General features: G+C 35.1%; 1 protein-coding gene across 12 annotated transcripts in view; it reads right to left on the bottom strand.

Moving 5' to 3' along the window:
- The window catches only part of apbb2b (amyloid beta (A4) precursor protein-binding, family B, member 2b), a 336,334-nt gene that overhangs the window by 213,751 nt on the left and 101,523 nt on the right, over positions 1–21,060 (bottom strand). For 10 of the 12 annotated variants that reach the window (XM_039751336.1, XM_039751341.1, XM_039751337.1 and 7 more), the window contains one exon: positions 3,922–4,024. The exons of 1 other annotated variant lie outside the window; for it this stretch is intronic. The gene's annotated coding sequence lies outside the window, so the exon portion shown is untranslated. Of the gene's footprint in view, positions 1–1,281; positions 1,375–3,921; positions 4,025–21,060 lie in introns of those variants that run through there. One more of the 12 variants, XM_039751339.1, reaches the window with a different exon arrangement.

Genomic DNA, 21,060 nt, shown 5'->3' on the forward strand with positions numbered 1-21,060 from the left:
GTTGAGTTCCACTCCATCCCTGTTCTTTCAGACACACACACACGCATGCATCAGGTACCACTACACCTTACATGCCACTTCCAACTGAAATCTGTTTCTCCATTAAAAGGCACATGAACTGGGCTAAAAGAGTAAGTGAATTCTTAAAATTATACTTAAACAGCTGCAAACAGCAGTTACTGTCATGCAGCTAACCGTCATACAATAATCTGAAAACTCGATTTAAAAAAATAAAGATACTAGCATGTTACAGATAAGTGCACACTATCTTTTCTTTTTTTCTGACTACTTGTGGTTTTACAGTGATGGAGTTCTGAGGGTTTTTTTTGCAATAAGAAATTTTCCCAGACGTTAATTGAAAAAAGTTGTTCTACCTTCAATTTGTTCATTTCTCATTTTCATTGATGTTTCTTAAAAAAAAGTGATCCAAAAAAACTATTAAACTACATATAACCAGGTAAATATAAAAATGTAGTTTTTTGTGTAAGCCTAACACTTACAGTAGTGTAATTTAATCCGTATTCAGGTTACAGATTCACTAAAATCCTTTAGTATAGTCATATTAGAGCTGCTGATCAGCTGTTCATATCTCAGCTGTTTGTTACTCATTTGCACAAAAATAAAACAATGAACTGTTACAGATCCTCTTCTAGGTGTCCTGATGTAGTACATGAGTACATGGTGCCACTGCTAAACTCCTAAGCTACTACAGCAATTCTGCCCATAGAAAGTGACATAAGAAATATTAGAACTTTTGGACTTCCAACAGAATTGCAAAATATCCAAAAAGAGAAAAGAAGCAAGCTGGCCTAAGTCATCACAAACACTGTTATGTCTTGGTATAGTAGGACTGACCATTTATTTTCACTAGAAATACTGTTCAATTGAGACTTTAATTACCTCTTCTTCATCAACACACCATATCTTATTTTTATTATGATCTAATTATTTGTTTATAGGTATTACTGGAATGCATTAAGTTTAACTGTGTGTTTTAACATAATTTGTATATGTGTGTGTGCATGTACAGTATATATGTTGCATTGGTTAATAATTTGTTGTCAGTGCATTTTATACAAATATATGTAAGCCCTATAAGTATACAGTATATGCAGTGAAGAGCAGTATTTAAAAGTAAAATGAAATGAATTTCAAGAGTGGCCTGTTGAAAGAGGCCTGAATCTGGGATACTCCTGAAGAAATGTACTAGATTACTAGTTGAAATAGGCACTTCCCTCCCAAACTCTCTTTTAATGAAATTTTATAATAGATTTTGCTTACTGTCATTTGACGGCTGCATTAGATCATCAGCAGTGCTGACTGCCTCCAGAGGTAGATTTCCTGTCTGTCTCCAACATGTGTTTGACCAAATGAATATAAACAAAGGAGTGGACTTATTGAGAATAAGATGACTGGTACAGAAATAAAGCAATATTGATTAAAAGAAAGTTTGGAATAATGAGATAGAAACAAGGAAAATGCACAGATTTCAAACAGCTAGCAAAATGCAGGTGATCCAAAAAAGTACAAACACAAAAAAAAAAAGATTCTGTTTAACAAATTTAAGTACAGGAAAAGGTGAAAACAACAACCTAAGTTTGAGAATGTATTCTAAATAGTAAACCTAGCATATATCCAAGTAAAATAATAAAGGCTCAAATCAGACCATTTTTAAAGCGGGAACACATTAGAAGTGCACCCAGTGCATCTAATTTAACAAGACAATTTCTGAACAGTATTAGACAAAATCTCTTACCTAATGTAAATATATATAGTAAGCATACTTTTTAAATTACTTGGCTCAGGATGGAAAAGAAAAAATATTAACATCTGATACAGGCCTGCTTCAGTCAAAGACTTCCGATATTAATTGTACATGCATACTGACATTAGTTTCAAACTTTACTGATCATCCCACCTTTGACTTTTCTAGACACGTTGTGCACCTCCACAAAATTACAGTTTGCCAACTGACAGTCTGTTATCCTTACAAAAACTGAGTTACTTATTTTGGTACTTCATTATGTTGAATTGTTTGCACAAATAAGGATATATTGAAAATATCAAAAAAGAATAATACAACACTCAATTCCTTACTTCAAACTATGGTTTGTTCTGGTTTGGCTGAAAATTTGCAGTGTGAAATACAGCCCAACTGATAGGAGACTGAAACAAAGTAACTATCTCCTGATTGGGTACAGTGCAAATAAACAGATAATGAGCATGAAAGCGCCTTTAAGTTGTTAGACCAGGCTGCTTGTATGTCCATCAGCAGACAGGCTACATGTCTAACACAAGATTTTAGTTATCGAATGATGAGATAAATAACAGCAGTCTACCATGGAAGTCACATTTACTGTAATTCCACTAAAAAGAATAATCATAAAAAACAAACCATTTATTCACTTTCAAACCTGCATAATCCAATTCAGGACTGAAACAGTACTGGAAAGAAAGTAGCAATTAGCAACTCTATATTGAATTTTGAAAATTCAGAAGTAACCACTTTATTCTGCTGCTCATTACTTAAAATGAGAAAAAAAATACATACAGTACATTCACACAGGGACAATTTAATGTCACTCTTTCCCTAACCAGCATATCTGTCGGGATATAGGCATAAAAGAAGGAAAACATGTACACTACACACAGATAAAGTCTGGGTGTTTGATTTAACATTGGATCTTTGAGGGAGCACTGTTAGCCACTGCTCTATCAGGTCGCCATTTGCTAAATTTAAGCAATTTAAATCAGATAGATATTTAGTGTCATATTGAAATAAAGCAAGTACTGTATTTGAAAAAGGTTTACATAACAGAAAAAATGGCTTATGGTTATCTCAAGGAAATACAATATTTTCACTGAAAACAAAGTGTGTGTATTTGCACACAAATTAAAAGGAAGTACTGTATACTAAAAACTACTTCATTTTATAACTAAAATTTGTACAACTAATCCAGTTTTACAAGCAGTGTGTGGGAAATACTTTACTTAAGTAAAAGTACAAATAGACAACCAAAAATGGACTCTAGTAAAAGTTAAAATTCCCCACTGACTTTTACTTACGTAAAAATAAGTAAGTACTTGCTTGAAAATACACTTCAAGTATTAAAGTAAAAGTACTTGTTGAATGTATTCCCTGATTCAACAGTACAATTTAAGAAGACATAAAGCATTAGTTTATGTTTAAATCACTATGTCACAGATGGCTATTACAAAACAAATTATTATAGTATATAATATAACTTACACAACTGTCTAAGATTTGACATTCTCCAGCTAACAATATGATACCAGAACATTTGCTTTTCTCTAGTCTTAAAACTACTCCCATTACTTTACCTAAGATACAATCAAGTTAATTGAACTGAATTATTCAGGCTGACATGACACAGGATAGTAAGTTTGCAGTTCTTAAAAATGTTATTTTGCAGTGGTCACCAAAAACAAACTTTTAGAGTCAGTCCTCTCCTGTATGTTTAATCAGCATCATAAATTTCCAGTTCTGATGGTTTCTTGGTACTTTCTGTTACCCTTTAATGTTTTTAAAGAATATCAAACTGAACTATCTCCAGATTGTTTAATATTAATATTTCATGCATTACCCAGTCAGAATCCTATGAATTCATTGTCCTTTAATATTAAAAGGCAGTGTCTGGTATAGCATCAAATTCAAAATGCTTAACACATTAAAGTCTAACAATATGTATACAAGAGCAGATATATATTAGCAAAAACACGACCAACCACTTTCCACTACCATGCAAGTGTTATTGTGAAGTATTTGGAATGCTGGGCTTTCTCATATGAAGCAAGAGACAACTGTGCCATGTAAAGTCTAAACAAGTACACATTACACAAACAAACATATTAAAAAGATTACTTAGTGGACTGATATTCAGAAATAAATCGTGCACATACGTGAGTTGTGTGGATAATAAGAAACTCCAGGATAGCGTCTGCCCATACTGGTGTGTCAGCAATAGGAGCTGACTTAGCCTTCAGAAGGGAATGCAATTTTCCCCTAAAAATAAGAAAATGCCAACAATAATTAGGAAGTACAATAATTAAATAGAAAGTATCCACTAAAAACGAATAAGGATGTAAAATATTTTCTGCAGCCACCAATTCGAACTGAAACCTTCATTAATCTAAAAATAACTTAAAAATATAAGTAATTCGCAGTTGCAATCATACTTTCATTTAGAAATCAATTCCCATGACTTATATGACAGCATCAATAGGAGCAAAAATCTGAAACATTAACTAACGATTTCTCAAGTGATTTAAACCTTGTCATACACAGGACATGGAATTCTTCTTTAGACTTTTACATTTATTACATGGTCTTAAATTCAATTCACTGTTATCATTTCTATTTCACCTAAAGAGATCACTTTATCATTAGGCAGTAAGGTACTGATGGGCAAAACATTCAGCTGTAAAAATGGGAGAAAAAAAACATCATTATATCTTTCAAATGAAAAACTACAAAGATATGTTAAAAGGTCTCTTAGGTCAAACCACTAGTTATAGAACATAAGAAATTTGAATTTGAGTCCATTCAGTCCATCAAGCCTGTTTGTTTAGCTAATAGCTAAGCTGTCCCAATATCTCATTCAGATTCTTCTTAAAGGTTGACAAGGTTTCGGCTTTAATTTCATGAGTAGTTTGTTCCAGAGTCGACAACTCTAAATGTACTTGTACTTATAAATGTTATAATTTTTTAATCCTCAAGAGAAGCATGAGATATGGTTAAGCTGTTTCCCCTATTATAGACCTTTGTACATTGATTCATCCCCACCAACTTATTTGCTAACTTTTAATTGCAGAAGCTCAGACTTACTAATGAATTGATAATGTAATTTATTGACTATATCAAGGATTTAATTACAGAAAAATGCACTAGATGATAGATTTCACAAATCAACTGCAGTCAATTGTAAAACAACTCAAAGATGAAGATAGCTATATACAATATATAAAAGTACAAAATATTCAGTCTCTATCCATGTGTGTAATAATGACATCTGGCATCCACAAGAGGACTGTAATATCTCATTAACAAAGGCTCCAAGAAGCATAAAGAAAGATGGATGTAAGAGCTAGCATATCTGGTGAAAAGACGTTCCTAAATGTATGACATTATAAAATCAGACAAACTTACCATTGTTCCCGTTTTAATATACTACTATGCTAATATCTTATAATTTCATCAGACATCATGATTCGACAAACAATCACATACATTAAGTATATTACTTACATCCGGGACACTATAATCAACTTTTCATGTTGTTTTATAATTAAAATAAGTTTGTGTTGAAAAATATTAGATCACTATTTCTGCAACTACTGCAGGCTGTGGTCAAAAATACTACTTGCTTTGTTACTTTAGTGTAGATTTTTTCCATTAGCAAAGAAAACTCACTTCAGCAAATGAAAAGATGCACAGTGGTAAAGTATACCTGTATGCAAAATGGTGTTTAATCTTTTAACAGTTTAGCATTTGCAGTTTGTGCTTTGAAGTTTTCTCCCTGCAGGCTGGAAACACATTATCTCTGATCTAGAGAAGTCCAGACCCTATTTGAGCAACTTGCCTGAAAAAAATTGGTATGAAAATGCAAAGTGAAACAGGTAAGAAATCACCTGAAGTGTAATGTTTGCAAGTAACTGGTACCATGACACACAGATCAAATTTGAAACAGTGTATTATGAGACAACACAGATGCACTGAAAATATATCTTTACAATATTTGAAAACATCACATTGTGAAAAATCTCCTAAAGCTATCAAAACATATTTGAACCTAGTATACAGTATTTAGGAGCAGCATGGTGTCACTACAGTTAGTGCTGCTGCCTCACAGCTCCTCAGTCTAGAATTCAAAACATATGATTCGACACTGCGTGGAGTTTGCACATTCACCCTATTCCTGTTTTCCTTCCCACATTCTAAAAAAAAATCAATGATACGTTGATTGGAAAATCTGAATCTGGCCTGTGTGTAGCGTGTGGAAAATATAAAAGTTCCCTGAAAGGGATCAATGCCCTACACAAAGTTGATTTCCACCTTATGCCAAGTATTTCCAATGAGGGTGCTGATCTCCTCTGACTATGAATTGGAAAAGAAGATAACAAAATTGGTTGATTAAACAGTTTTTCAATTATTGTATATTGTGAAATTGTAAATACACTTTATACTACAGGCACCTAAATTTTTACCACATTCTCAACAATCTACTTCATATTTTATGGAAGCATTTCTTTCCTTCAAGAATTTTACACAGTATAATATGTAAGTGTTGCAGTAAGTACACAACTAGTTTTAGAAATCAGTCACATTATGCCCCACGCACTCATCTTGCAGATGGCGTCTTAACCCACTTCTATTAGCAGACTAGAACTGTACAGAATTTATATCCAAACAAATCAATTTCTTCCTAGAGAAAAATACATCCTCAGAGGTCTCTGCAGGAATACTCTAAAGGCCTTCTTAAGAGGACAGATTATTTCATATCTTTCCCACAGAAATAAATTAGAAACCAAGAAGCTATTAGAGCTAAGAAACAAAATTACTAGAATAGATGAAGAACATGCCAGGTGTCCAAGTGAGGCTCTTCATATGAAAAGGCAGGCTCTGAATTCAGAGCTCAACCTCTTAACAACCAAAGAAACTGAACAACTCATTTTTAAATCAAGACATCATTACTATGAACATGGAGAGAAAGCTAATAAGCTCTTAGCTCAACAAATCCACAAGCAAGAAGTTCGCAATGCAATCCCAGCAATCACCAACACGAACAGAGATAAAATCATTGACCATAAAAATATAATGCACACATTTAGAGACTAATATAAATCCTTATATTCTATTGAGTTTAAAGAAGACAACACACAATCTAATGCATTTCTGGATGCGTTACAGATACCACAAATAGATACTTTTAGTGCAAAGGAACTGGATAAACTTCTGGAGCAATCAGAATTAATAGACGCTATAAAGTCACTTCAAAGCAGGAAAGTAGCAGGCCCTGATGGCTACCCTGTAGAATTTTATAAGAAATTTTCCACTCAGCTAGCTCCCCTTAGCAACATTTACAGAAGCCAGAGAAAATCAAATTCTACCTCAAACTTTTCACCAAGCATTAATCTCCATCTTTCCTAAACAAAATAAGGACTTATTACAATGTGCATCATACAGACCAATTTCACTTCTGAATAATGATATTAGGATACTCTCAACAATCATAGCTAGAAGGATGGAGAAAGTGCTGCCTTCAGTAATATCACATGATCAAACTGGAGTTATTAAAGGCCAACACTTAGCTTCCAATCTTCGACACCTGTTTAATGTAATATATTCACCAGCAAACTCAAACACACCAGAGATATTATTATCGTTGGATGTAGAAAAAGCATTTGACATAATTGAATGGAACTACCTTTTCACTACATTAGAGAAATTTGGGTTTGGCCCGAACATTTGTGCATGGATCAAACTACTGTATACCAATCCAGAAGCTTCAGTTTATATCAACAACATTTGTTCAGATTACTTTAAACTAGAACGTGGTACGAGACAAGGATGCCCCTTGTCACCACTGCTATTTGCAATCGCCATTGAACCACTGGCAGTTCACTGTCGAAATGCTTATGAGATACAGGGGATTATAAAAGAAGGACTGGAACAGAAAATGTATTAAAATTAATTTGAAAAAAAGTGTGCTCTTTCCAGTGAATTCTCAAGCACACAATATTAAATTGTACACCTTCCCTTTTATCATTGCAAATCAGTTTAAATACCTAGGGGTAAATATTACAAGGAAACATAAAGCTCTTTATCAACAAAATTTTGCCGTCTGTATGGAAAAAATTAAGCAAGACTTGCATAGATGGTCAACCCCTCATCTCATTCTAGCTGGAAGAATTAATGTTAAGATGAATATACTTCCCAAGCTTCTCTTTTTATTTCAAAACATTCCAATATAAGTCAATAAATCATTTTTTAAGCAATTAGATTCAACCATAACCTCATTTATTTGGAACTCAAAACATCCACGTATCCATACAAACGACCGTACAAAGACATAAGGTAGAAGGTGGCATGACTCTACCTAACTTTCAGTTTTATTACTGGGCAGCAAACATACAAGTTATAAAAACCTGGGCACAAATAGATGAACATACACAGGCTTGGTACGCAATAGAAATAAAATCCTGCAGTACTACATATCCCCTGCTGTGTGCCCCAATAAATGCAAGTTATCGCCAATATACTAATAACCCAATTGTGCTTCGCTTCACTCAGAATATGGAACCAATGTAGAAAGCATTTTAAGATGGAGAATCTTTTATCTGTGGCACCTCTGCATGAGAACCACCTTTTTCAACCCTCACAAACATATGCAGTTTTTAATATCTGGAAAAGATTTGGGATTAAATTACTTAGAGATCTTTATATGGACAACATCTTTGCATCTTATGAACAATTACATTCAAAATTTAACTTCCCAGCAACATATTTCTTTCACTATCTTCAAATTAAAAATCAGAAACTTTGTTAAACAGAACCTGCCGGATTTTCCTCATCTTGCACCTTCCTCCATGCTGGAAAAAATATTGCTCAGTTTCGAGGACTCAGACAGCATTTCTGCAATATATAAAATTATTTTACAGTCCCTCCCTTTCACACATCCAAGAGTACAATGGGAAAAAGATCTCTCACTCAACATATCAGAAAAGGAGTGGAAGGTAGCAATGCAGAGAATTCACTTGCGCTCCATATGCACAAAGCTACAATTATTCAACTCAAAATTATATATTATGATGGACGGCTGGCAGCTTATCCCGGCTGACACATCCAAGACGCTAGATGGCATCTTCCCTGCAGCCTAGAGGTGCCCCGAATTCCCACAGGGCATCATGGGAGATAGAGTTCGGCTTCACAGCCCTGCTGCGTGCTGTGGGTGCCGTTGTGTGATGCTGTGCAGAGACGCAGGGATTTTTATTTGCCCTGTAGCCCGGAAGTACTCCCAAGTCACAAGAACGGAAGAACAGAAATACTTCCGGGCTGAAGAAAAAATATAAGTCTTCATCTGACACGTACTGTATTGTGTTACTGTAATTGATTATTGATTTATTGTTTATGGTGGTGTTAGTGGTGTCTACTGTGGCACAATATCGAAAAGAAGAAATGAAAATATTTCTAAGTGCTTTTAATTGGTGTCTTGGACGTTTTTTTGTGGGGCTTGAGGAGTGCCAGCGCCCCCTAGTGTCACAATATCGAGCACATCTGTCTCGCTTAAAACTGTCCAAAATGTTTCCAGGGCAAGATCCAACCTGCGAATGCTGCAATCAAGTCCCAGCCTCACTGGGTTGCATGTTTTGGGCCTACACCAAATTAATATCATTCTGGACAAAAAAATTGAAGTGCCTTTCAGACAGCCTTGGTGTCACAATCCCTCCTAACCCATTAACAGCTGTGTTTGGTGTTTTTCCAGATGGGCTTAAAGCGGAGAAAGACAAACAAACTGTGATTGCCTTCACTACACTATTGGCACGCAGACTTATTTTGCTAAACTGGAAGAATCCTAACTCTCCTCTTTTAAGTCAGATGGGAACTGATGTTATATACTATTTGAAATTGGAAAAAATCAAATTCTCAGTTAGAGGATCTGTGCAGACCTTTTTCAAAACCTGGCAGGATCTAATCAATAATATTTTAGAATAAGCTCTTAAAGCACTGAGGAAGTAATTCTCTTCGCATTTCTTTTACTTCTCCATTCATCTTTATCAGCCTATTAAACTCATCAATTTATTTATGTTTACAAGCTTTAAGTTTTACTCCATTGGCCATGCTCTCTTTCTCAAGGGTGGGGGTTGATTTGTTTTCAAGGGTTTCAAAAATAATTTAACTGTCTTGCCACAAAAAGTCATAAAACATGGATTTTAGAAAACTGCGTTGAATTCCTCTACATATAACCTGTAGAATTGTTCACTTCTATAGACTGTATAATGTTATGCCAAGATATCAATCCTTTCTATTTGTTTGTGCTATTCCTCTACTAAGAAAAAGGATAACGTGATAGTGGTACTGATATTTACAGTTTCAAATCTCTGTTTTTGAGCACAACAGCACTCACAAAATAATTGTTACCACCACCTTCCTAAAATTATGCAAGGGATGATTATTATAATTGAAACACATCAATATCACATACATTTCCTCTTTTTGGTCAGTGTACCAGTAAATTAGTATTAGCCCACTAAATGCTAATTAGATGGAAGCTTCATATCAAGAGGAAATCTCCAGCCAGTCAAAGTTACTCCCACACAGAAAGCACAAGCAGTACATAGAAACCACAAAAATATTTTATTTAACACATTTCCAAAGTCAGTGCTTTACAGTTATATTACTACCTACTAATACTAATATATATGTTATGTTTTTGGAGTACAGGCAGGTGATGTGTTTCATTCATAGCCACACAAGAATTGAACTGGCAGCTCAGCTTCAAAGTCTAACATTCCAGACATTAAACCATACTGTTAGCTAATTCTTGCATAAGAAAAGAGTTGGTTTAGGCATTGCACAATGGCATCATTTAAAATGTACAATTATTTTCTTTTCTCGAATATTTATAATTGACCTGTTGTATGTGTTAACCTTAACATTTTGGATAGGTAGACTAGAAGATAGCACATCTATCTCACAGCTCCTAGGTTTTAAAATTCTAGCCAGATCACTTTGTCAGGTTTGCTTATTCTGCCTACTGTATGTCTGCGTGTGTGCTTTCCTCCAGATACGTTAATTTTATTTTGTCATTTTATAGAAGTGCAGTTTGGGTCAACTGAGACCTAATTCTATTCAAGTTTGGCTCTTGCTTTGTGGCAACTGCTACTAGTTTACAGTCCAACTTCCAAAGCTCTTAACTGGATTAAACAGGTTTGATAATATATTATTGGAACCTTTTATTATATTATGCTAAATTCAAAGCAATAGTGGGTTTAGGGTGTGTTTATGTGTTCTGTGGCTGATCAGCACACTGCTCTAGGATATTTTCTATTTTCTACCCAATGGAGCTGGATAGGCATTGGCTCCCTACAATCCGAAGCTGGATAAGTTAGCTAAAATGGATGGATTGATTTCTTCTTAGTTTTCTATATCTATTTTCACATTACAATTGCTGTGTATCAATTATGATTTCACTTTTGGCAAAGACAGCACATGCCACTGAATTTAAACAGCATCATATGAAAGTGCACAATAACCTCTACCACGGGCAGTTCAATATGCCACTGTCCATTTAACGAAGTAGAGGTAGTACATGCTTCTTATAATTCCCAGCATCCTAAGTATGCCTCACAGCCATGCCATATCTGGAAGTATAATTGATGAGAGAGGGAAGTGATTCCCTTGGTGATCCTTCACCAAAGACAGAACATCTCTGCTGAGGAATCAGTCTCGAGTTAGTGATGGCATCTTGTGCCATCAGAAGGCCTTTTCCAATTCATTGAGGGATTGCATCATTATCAGAAACTGTAGGTTGTTTAAGGTCAACATATATATACATACTAAATGGTTGATTTTCATTTTTATTATTGGTGTTTTGTGATTTATTGTACAGTAAAAATGCTTCACTGTCATTATATTAGCAAGTCTGAAACATTTTTCTCAAAATATGTAATAAAGCATTATGCATTTTTGTCAATATTTTAATTAATTTTCACTTTTAGTGAAGGTTGTAACAAAATCATTGATATCCCGAGGGCAGCTTGTACACAATAATGATCACTTTTTTATCAAAAATCAGAAAATCACCTATAAAGACTGTATACAGATTCAATTGCAAGTTTATCATTGTACTTTGAAGCTAGATGCACTGACATAACTATTTATTTTGTTGCCAGGAGAAAGTTTTACTTCTGAGCAGAATGCTGCCAATCTGGAAACAAAGATGACACAGACTGGAGTAAACGCTTTTTGTTTAATTCTGCAGCATGCTGGGTGGTACAGATTGGACCAACACAGTTAACTCTTGCTGCCAACATGGCAATTGCTACTGCTTGAGCATAAGTCTTACTTAGAACAATGCCGGCACAGAAGGTTCTTTATTTCTTTTCTGGTCAATGTCTAACACATTTCTAAAGTCTTTAACAAGAGTATTTCTGCACAATATGCTTATCTGTTTTGTCTGGTGTTAAAAAAGAGAAAATTCACTATGCATATTGTAACTTTAAGGTCCTTAGGCTCTAAACATTAAATACCTCACCTAGTAACACAACATTGGCTATGCATTTGTAAAAAGAAGAAAGCAACATGCCTTCTGTAATGTCCCTGAAAATCAATTTCACACATCAAACAACTATACAGTGGAGTTAAAACAGTCACTGGCTACTGGCAGCAGAGGAGAAAGAAACTCATACACAATTAATATAATAAAATAAATTCCCTGGTCCTGCCAGTGCACCTGATGTTCAAAGACAGTTGTACTATGGATTGATATTTAGAAAGTGCATTGGGATGACATATGACTATACAAAGCTGAAATATTTTGTTTGCGGATTACAAATCATCCTAAATGCTCCTAGCTGTTTGATCAATGCATATCTAGGGCCTCATAGCTGTTACAAGAGGAGATTCATAAACTCCTTTCTTTGATCTGAGTCCTGATTTTTCAGTGACAGAACACATTTAAAGAAAAACATAAAAAAACAAATATTAATCCATTAGATAAACACAGGGTAATTTATTTAAACAATAAATTAATATGTGAATAACATATACACACCTACTAAATTTACTTTTGACCCCTCTTTTGTCTCCTGCAACTACTTCTATGTGTACTCTCCATCTCCTATTTGTTATTAACCTTTAACATTCAATTCATTACTTACAAACAAAAACTTAAGAAACACCTAAAGCAATCAGACTCATTTTTATTGAAAATACATTTCACCAAGTACATGGACATATTAAATTATAATCTGGACAAGTTCCTTCTGATTTTGTGATAATAACTTTTTGAATAAAATGGATAGGATTTTTAGATTTGCAGGTCTCAAATCTTTTGACACTCAGACCCATAACCTAGTGATTTGCAGCTATTTGCTGCAACACAAAACAGCGTGACACAGTCTACTGAGACAAAAAAAAAAAAATTACTTACAGTGAAGGCCACTGCATATCTCCTTGAGGGCCAAGATGGAGGCACCTTTCCTATAACAGGTTCCCATCTTTACTATATAGGGGGTGTCATAATTGTAAATGAATGAGAGTATCCTGTGTCTGGACAAAACTTTAATTGAATATTACTTTAATAGCGAATCTTGTGGTGCTTTAAAGATTCTAAAGAAAAATATGAAATTAGTGTTTTTATTTAACTTTCTGCTCTGCTATAACAGGATTTAGTGCATTATTGTATGAAGTGTTATTTGAAACATAAAAAGATGACATATGAATATTCATATATAACCAGACAAAAGCCTGGATCAAAATGGTGAACATTGAGAATCCTTGAGCCAACAAACACAATTAAAGACTAATATAGCAGTAATAATATTTAAAAAATTAAAAACCTAACCATATATGTAGATTTCTTCATCTTTTTATTTGCTCCACTTTATGTGTGAACTGATATCAAATGTCTTCTTCATGAAACCTGTGAATTATTTTATACTGATCAAGTGATTTGTACACTGCAATCACAGAGCATTTCCACAATATAAGCAAAGTTAGGTGGGACAGTCTTCAGTTACAGTGACTTAAGCTTTGAAGCAACCTGCCTGCCAAACTGAGGGATGCCTCAAGAGTCTTAACACTTTGCCACAGCACAATGCCAAACAACAAACTTATGATACTGAGAATATCCTGAAGTTTGTTATACTCCAGAAAATAATACTGTATATCATATCAAAGTTTTTGCCCAAAATTAGTTATTCCCACCACTAACCTTTGACACACACAAAAAATGTCATATTTACTCATTTTGTCTTTCCAGTTTCTATACCACTTGGTGGTTTAACACATGGTGATATGTGTAATGGTCTCAGATAGGTCCTCTATAAAAAGGGTTAATGAAAGTATCAATTATTGTAATTTATGTTGTGGAAATTTACCAGTTTTAGGTATTTTTTCATAATAAAACAGTTTGCAAACCTTGTCTTCGTCAGCCACTAGGCACGCTGGCTTTCACTGCAAATGACTCATGCACAAAGAAGAAACTAACTCTGGATGGATTCCCAGTCCACTGCATAAAACACTACCGTATACAGGGGCCAAAATAGCCAACTACCCTAACACATATTTTTAGGATAAAATGATTCATGCGCAGGGAGACTGTAAAATTCAGACAGTGACTAGGCTGAAATTCAAACATGGAGGCAGCAGCAATGATCACTAGCCTACCATGCTTCCCCTGCAGCAGACAACAGCGTGAAAACAAATCCAATAGCACTCCCATAGCAAATCTCAGAAAGCAAAAATGATATATTAAAAAACTCCAATGACTGATATCAGTTTGTTCAACTAAAATTAGATTAGAGAATATAAATGGGTGCATAAAAACTAGTTTTATTCATGCAAACTGTTACTCTGATTAACAGTATAATTCAGTTAATGAGAACTGTGTAGCAATGTAAACAAGCAGATGCATCAGGCTGAAAAAGTGGCAGGTGAGGAAAAACTACAGTAAGGCTTTGTGTGAAGTATGAAAATCAATGAATATCAGGCTCAAAAATGAAAGCAAATTATAATTCAAACAGGAACAACAGACAGCATTGCCAGACAATACAATGAGCACATTATGAGACTAGTATGGAGACAGCTGCATAATGTGTCATTGTCCATCGAGTGCTATATCTTTAGACAAAAAAAAGCTTATTTTTCATGCATTAAACATTACCTTTATAAACAGGGCCCTAAAACTGATTTTATCTTTGATACATACTTTACACAAAACCAACAAATAGTGTGAAGAAGCTCACGCAATTTAGAAAATTGAGATGTTTTGGTGTAAAATATAAACTTATGTCCATATACTATATAGAGTCTACAAACTTGCCAATTATGTCAACCAATCAAAAATTAAGCATTGCCACATATCACACAGACCTGCATAGGACCCTCCCCAGCTAAAATGCATTATTTTTTTTGTAAACAAATTTTTATTATAAAAAAGCATGTAATACTAAAATGTTTCTGTATAAAGAAAAATTTGCTAAAAGACAATAATTAAGAGTGAAATAAACATAAAGCATTCTCGATCCACAAGCGAAAGAAATGTGTGATGGGATAAATGATCGGTAAAAAGAAAGCGTGGGTATCTACCTGGTATTCTAAACAGAAATGGTTCCTGTTTTGTCGCTCAGTGTTGCCAGGACAGGCTGAGTTGCCCATGATGAATTGGTGGCTCTGAGGCTAGGGATCTGCACTGACAATCAGAAGGTTGCCGGTTCGAATCCCGTAAATGCCAAAAGGGACTCTGCTCTGTTGGGCCCTTGAGCAAGGCCCTTAACCTGCAATTGCTGAGTGCTTTGAGTAGTGAGAAAAGCGCTATATAAATGCAAAGAATTATTATTATGACCTTAAGCTGAACTTAGCAGGTTGAAACAACATGTGGATGGACTATATACTTCAAAATGTACCCTGACTGATATTAGCAGGTAGTGAGTAGACAAAAACATGGCTTGAATCATATATAAATGCGAATCACAATAAGAAAAAATTGGGTGTAAAACACTGAAACAGAGATTTTATGAACATCTGTACCAATTTTAAACGCATAAACTAAGAGCTGAAAATACTGCACAAAATTATTCTTTGATAAAACCATGGTGTAAAAGTCATTAGAACATATGAAAGTGCATCAAGTTTCATTTAGGCTATCATCTTTTAATTCTCAAGAGATCTTTGTTTTCCCAACTATCAATCATTCTGTGAAGAAACACAGTTTTGTAGTTACAACAAGCCATTAATAACTTCCTCTAAATCCTGCCAGTTCCGTTATGGCCTTCCCGTAATATCAGTGCATTATTTTCACAGTTTTTTTAATATACAAGTATGTACTTTAAGATTTATGAACAAATAGGATGGAAATCAGATTTTAAACTATTTATGTTATATTGCTTTGCACTTTTCTGTGGATCAGATAAAGCAAGTGCAATTTAATCAAGTGCTGCTTTTTCTGTATTTTCTCTCATCTTGGTTATTGCATTCAAAATCAAAATGCCTTTTTGAATGATTTTGGAATATTTATACCACAATATTTCCATTTATTTTCAACACATATGCATAGTCTTCTTTCAGTTATTCATACATTCATCTTCCAGACATGCTTATACCTATATAGAGTTTGGGGGTTTAGATTATATGAGCACAAGGAGGAACAGGGTATGAACCAGCACTGCCTCAGTCATTAATACTAGTTCAGTTTTTACAGTCAACATTTAACCAAACCTGCATTACTTTGAGATGTGCAAAGAAACCGTAGTACCCAGAGAAAATCCACATGCACACAAAGAGAACATGCCACTTCCACATTCCAGAACTTGGTCTCCTAGCTCCAAAACTGTATACTGAGGATATACCTTACAATAAACAATACTTTTTATTTTTAATAGACAATAAGAATTATAGCAGAAGCAATGACAAGAAAACAAAGAACTACTATCATTATCATACTATCATTGGCAACCTTCAACATCTGCAGTAAGATGCTGCAGATGTTCTACCAGACGGTTGTGGCGAGTGCCCTCTTCTACGCGGTGGTGTGCTGGGGTGGCAGCATAAAGATGAAAGACGCCTCACGCCTGGACAAACTTGTTAAGAAGGCAGGCTCCATTGTAGGATTAAAGTTGGACAGTTTAACATCTGTGGCAGAGCGACGGGCACTAAACAAACTCCTGTCAATCATGAAGAATCCACTGCATCCACTGAACAGTGTCATCTCCAGGCAGAGGAGTAGCTTCAGTGACAGACTTTTGTCACTGTCCTGCTCCACTGACAGACTGAGGAGATCGTTCCTCCCCCACACTATGCGACTCTTCAATTCCACCCGGGAATAAATGCTAACATTAATTTTATTTTAATTCTTTTCATTTTTATTACTATTTAATTTAATATTGTTTCTTTGTATCAGTATACTGCTGCTGGATTATGTGAATTTCCCCTTGGGATTAATAAAGTATCTATCTATCTATCTATCTATTAGTTGCAAAAATAAATCAGCTCAAAAGGAATATTGATTCATTTTCTGCATCCACTTCATCTTGGTCAAAGTGGCACGAAGGTGTGGCTTGTCCAAGCTGTAGCAAAAACAGAATGTTATTTAATGATATGTTTAGAATAGATGAAGTTATTATTGTGTGCACTTAACAATTAACCAGTGGTGTACTACATAAGAGGCAACATTCTAATTAACCATGGAGCAATAATTTTAATCAAAAAACACTGGAGGATTTTCAATTTTCAATATCTGGTAGTATCCTAATCTCAACCAACAACACTTCTGATGAGCAATTTAATGTTTTCTTCTTTCTCTACTAGCGATAGTATTGACATATTACACAAATATCCATATATGTATTAAAATTATTAAATTAGTTTACCAAACAGAAAAAAGTTCAGTGGTAAATATTATGTTACAGTCCTTCTTTATTCAACCCTAACCCTAATTCATTTTTATATTCAGTCTCAATATTTAGGTGGGACATCTTAGCTCTACTTTAACTAGCAGATTTAGTAAATGTTATATACTGGAATGCAAAGTGTGGCCAAGTCATTTCTGCTTCTAGGACAGAGAGAATTATAGTACGCAGAAAAGTGTTTTGCTACAAGTTCAATAAACTTTGAAATGACTCCTCACCTCTGTGGAATAACAAAAGTCAAACAGTCAGGTCTACTTTAGCCTATTTCTATAAAATCCAATGTGGCTATTAAAACTGCATTATTTGTCAATTGACATTTTGTCGCAGGTTTGTCTCTTACAAGGAATATCTACAAGGGAATGTGAAAAGCTTCCAACCAGAAATCTAATATGCCTCTCGCTGTAGTTTCCCCAAATATGGAGGATTCTGAAGATTCACCTCAGTTCTGCCTAGGTACTTAACTATAAAGTACTTTCAGTTAACACTTCTGAGGAAACAAAAGGAACACAAAATTAGATTATTTTTCCAAAAGGAAAGAATGTTACATGCAGCAGTTCTTGAAACAGTGAGATTTATGTTTTTTTTTTCCTTACTTAACTATTTTTTTACTTTCTGCAGCCATATCCGAGGTTGGTTTCTGTCTTGCTGGCAGGACATGATCCCACTGAGACAAACTCCAGGCCTATAACTCTGAACTGGACAAAAGTGGGCAATAGTGGGATAATAAGTAGATAGATTGACAGATTTTCTGCCTTCCAGCAAAGAAACAGGAATCTGGTTGGCTTCCAAACTTTAGCTAGTTTTATCTTATGGGATTTCTTAAACAGTATTAAATAAACAATTGTCAATTAAACCTTCATTCAATTTTAAATTATCCAGATATCAACATTTCCACAGACAGCCAACAAACCCTGTAAATCATTAGACATTAGACATGTCCTTAAAGCAGATGGACCTGAATCAGGATTACAATCTGACACTGTGTTCAAAGAAATTCCAGAACAACAAAACATTTCTACACTTTCATCTATATAATAATAAACTAGCAAAAGACATTCTGTGTTGGTGTTTCAAAAGTTGTCTTTTTGTAGGACCTTAAACTCCCAGGTTTTGTTCTTTTTCTGATAAATTAATACAAACTTCAACTTATTTTCTAACTCTTTAGTATTGTTTCCTATATTAGCATAATTTACATTGTTTTAACTTAAAGGTTTGTGTTTTTTTCTTAGTTCTGTGGTATAAAGTTCTTCTTTACTTCTGTATTGCTTTTAATCTTGGACAGTCTTTCCACTACTCTGAGCTAATGTGGTTTTATATCCGTGGGGAAGTGATTTTCTCTCACTCTCTACATCAGGAAATTACAAATAACGAAAGCACCAAGGCCCAGTCCTTTTCTTTTCTCTTTTCTTTCACTCTTTCTTCACCTCCACTCCTTTCCCAGCAAGCTTCGTCCACCCATTCTGAACTGTGGTTCTCCGAGTAGTGGTGGCTGGTATCTTTTATAGGGCACCCGGAAGCATTCTAGGTGTCCAACAAGCTTCTTCTAGCAGCACTTCCGCCACACCCGGAAACAGGGTGTGCAAAAAAGGCTCTGCAAATGTTCAGGCTCTCCCTTGCGGTGGCCATGGGCCCCAGTAAGGCTGAACTTCTATGCTTCCATCTCATGGCCCCACTGCAAGTCAGGGAGCTGCCTTCTAGCAGTCCGGGGGAGATGATGTCCCGAATAAGCTATCTCCCCCAGTCTTTCCACTATATGTAGGTTTCCCAGCCAGGCAAGGGCTCCGGTGGTCAGTCACAGCAGCATATAATCAAAAAGTAAAACAACAAAATACAAAAAGTATAAAAGACACCAGTGAAGAAATTTAACTTCCATAGTAAAACACAGAAATAGCACTTGCCAACTAATCAAACTGTACCAAGTGTGTATTAAATGTTTTTCTGCATTGATTAGTTTACCTAGGCAAGCATTAAATCATTTCTAGGCAGTAGAGGTGCATGACTATAATTAATAATTGACAATTAAGGCCTTTGATATCAGTATCAAATTAATTAACTTCAATTAAGAGTACAATGAAATATACACCTTGTTTTATACTATGTATAAAAACTATATACTATATACATCTACAAACACTACAGTACAACCCCCACAACTTTGCAGGGAACAACTTATAAAAAGGTTAATATGATATTGTTAAATCCTGGATGAGCTGAAAAATTCAAGATGTAGTGTTTAATGATGTCTCTTTTTTATTTTTGGCAATAAAGACACAGCACACATATTATAAAATATGTGTCACTATTTTTAATACAGTAAATTACTGACACACAGGTGGAGCAATGGTAGCACTGCTGCTTTGCAATAAGGAGATTGTGGGCTTGCTTCCCTGGTCCTCCCTATGTGGAGACCACTTTGAGTAGTGAGAAAAGCACTATATAAATGTGAAGAATTATTATTACTATTATTACAAATATATACAAAATGAAATGTAAGTATGACATAAAAAAATTCCTCCTTTTATCCCCAAATAAAATAAATGTTTCTTTTGAAAAAGAACAGCCACCACCATCACTTACCATTCAAAAATGTACAATTTGTGAAAATATCCATCCATCCATTGTCTAACCCGCTGAATCCGAATACAGGGTCACGGGGGCCTGCTGGAGCCAATCCCAGCCAACACAGGGCACAAGGCAGGAACCAATCCAGGGCAGGGTGCCAACCCACCGCAGGACACACACAAACACACCCACACACCAAGCACACACTAGGGCCAATTTAGAATCGCCAATCCACCTAACCTGTATGTCTTTGGATTGTGGGAGGAAACCAGAGCGCCCGGAGAAAACCCACGCAAACATGGGGAGAGCATGCAAAATCCACGCAGGGAGGACCCGGGAAGCGAACCCGGGTCTCCTAACTGCGAGGCAGCCGCGCTACCACTGCGCCACCGTGCCACCCTTGTGAAAATATTAAACATGGAAATGTTAAATTGAGGTTCAACTGTTTTAAGTAAACACATGTTGCACCTGCATGCAAAATATAAGCAGATAATAAATCCTTAAATGACAGTAATGTAAGATTAAGAATTTAATGTAACCATTGTCTGATAGTTCTGTTATGCATGTAAACACACTGAATGTAATGATGTCAATGTATTGCAAGCTCAAAATGTACAGTATGTTGATAGTACCACATTGTTACATGCTGCTACCAAACTTCAACTGTATTGTAATGAAAAGATTCTTCATTTAGAGGAGAAGCAATGCAAGCATCTGCTTTTCAGTACAGTATATACAGTGGTGTGAAAAACTATTTGCCCCCTTCCTGATTTCTTATTCTTTTGCATGTTTGTCACACAAAATGTTTCTGATCATCAAACACATTTAACCATTAGTCAAATATAACAC

This window comes from Polypterus senegalus, chromosome 4 (genome assembly GCF_016835505.1).
Source record: "Polypterus senegalus isolate Bchr_013 chromosome 4, ASM1683550v1, whole genome shotgun sequence".
Taxonomy (NCBI): Eukaryota; Metazoa; Chordata; class Cladistia; order Polypteriformes; family Polypteridae; genus Polypterus; species Polypterus senegalus.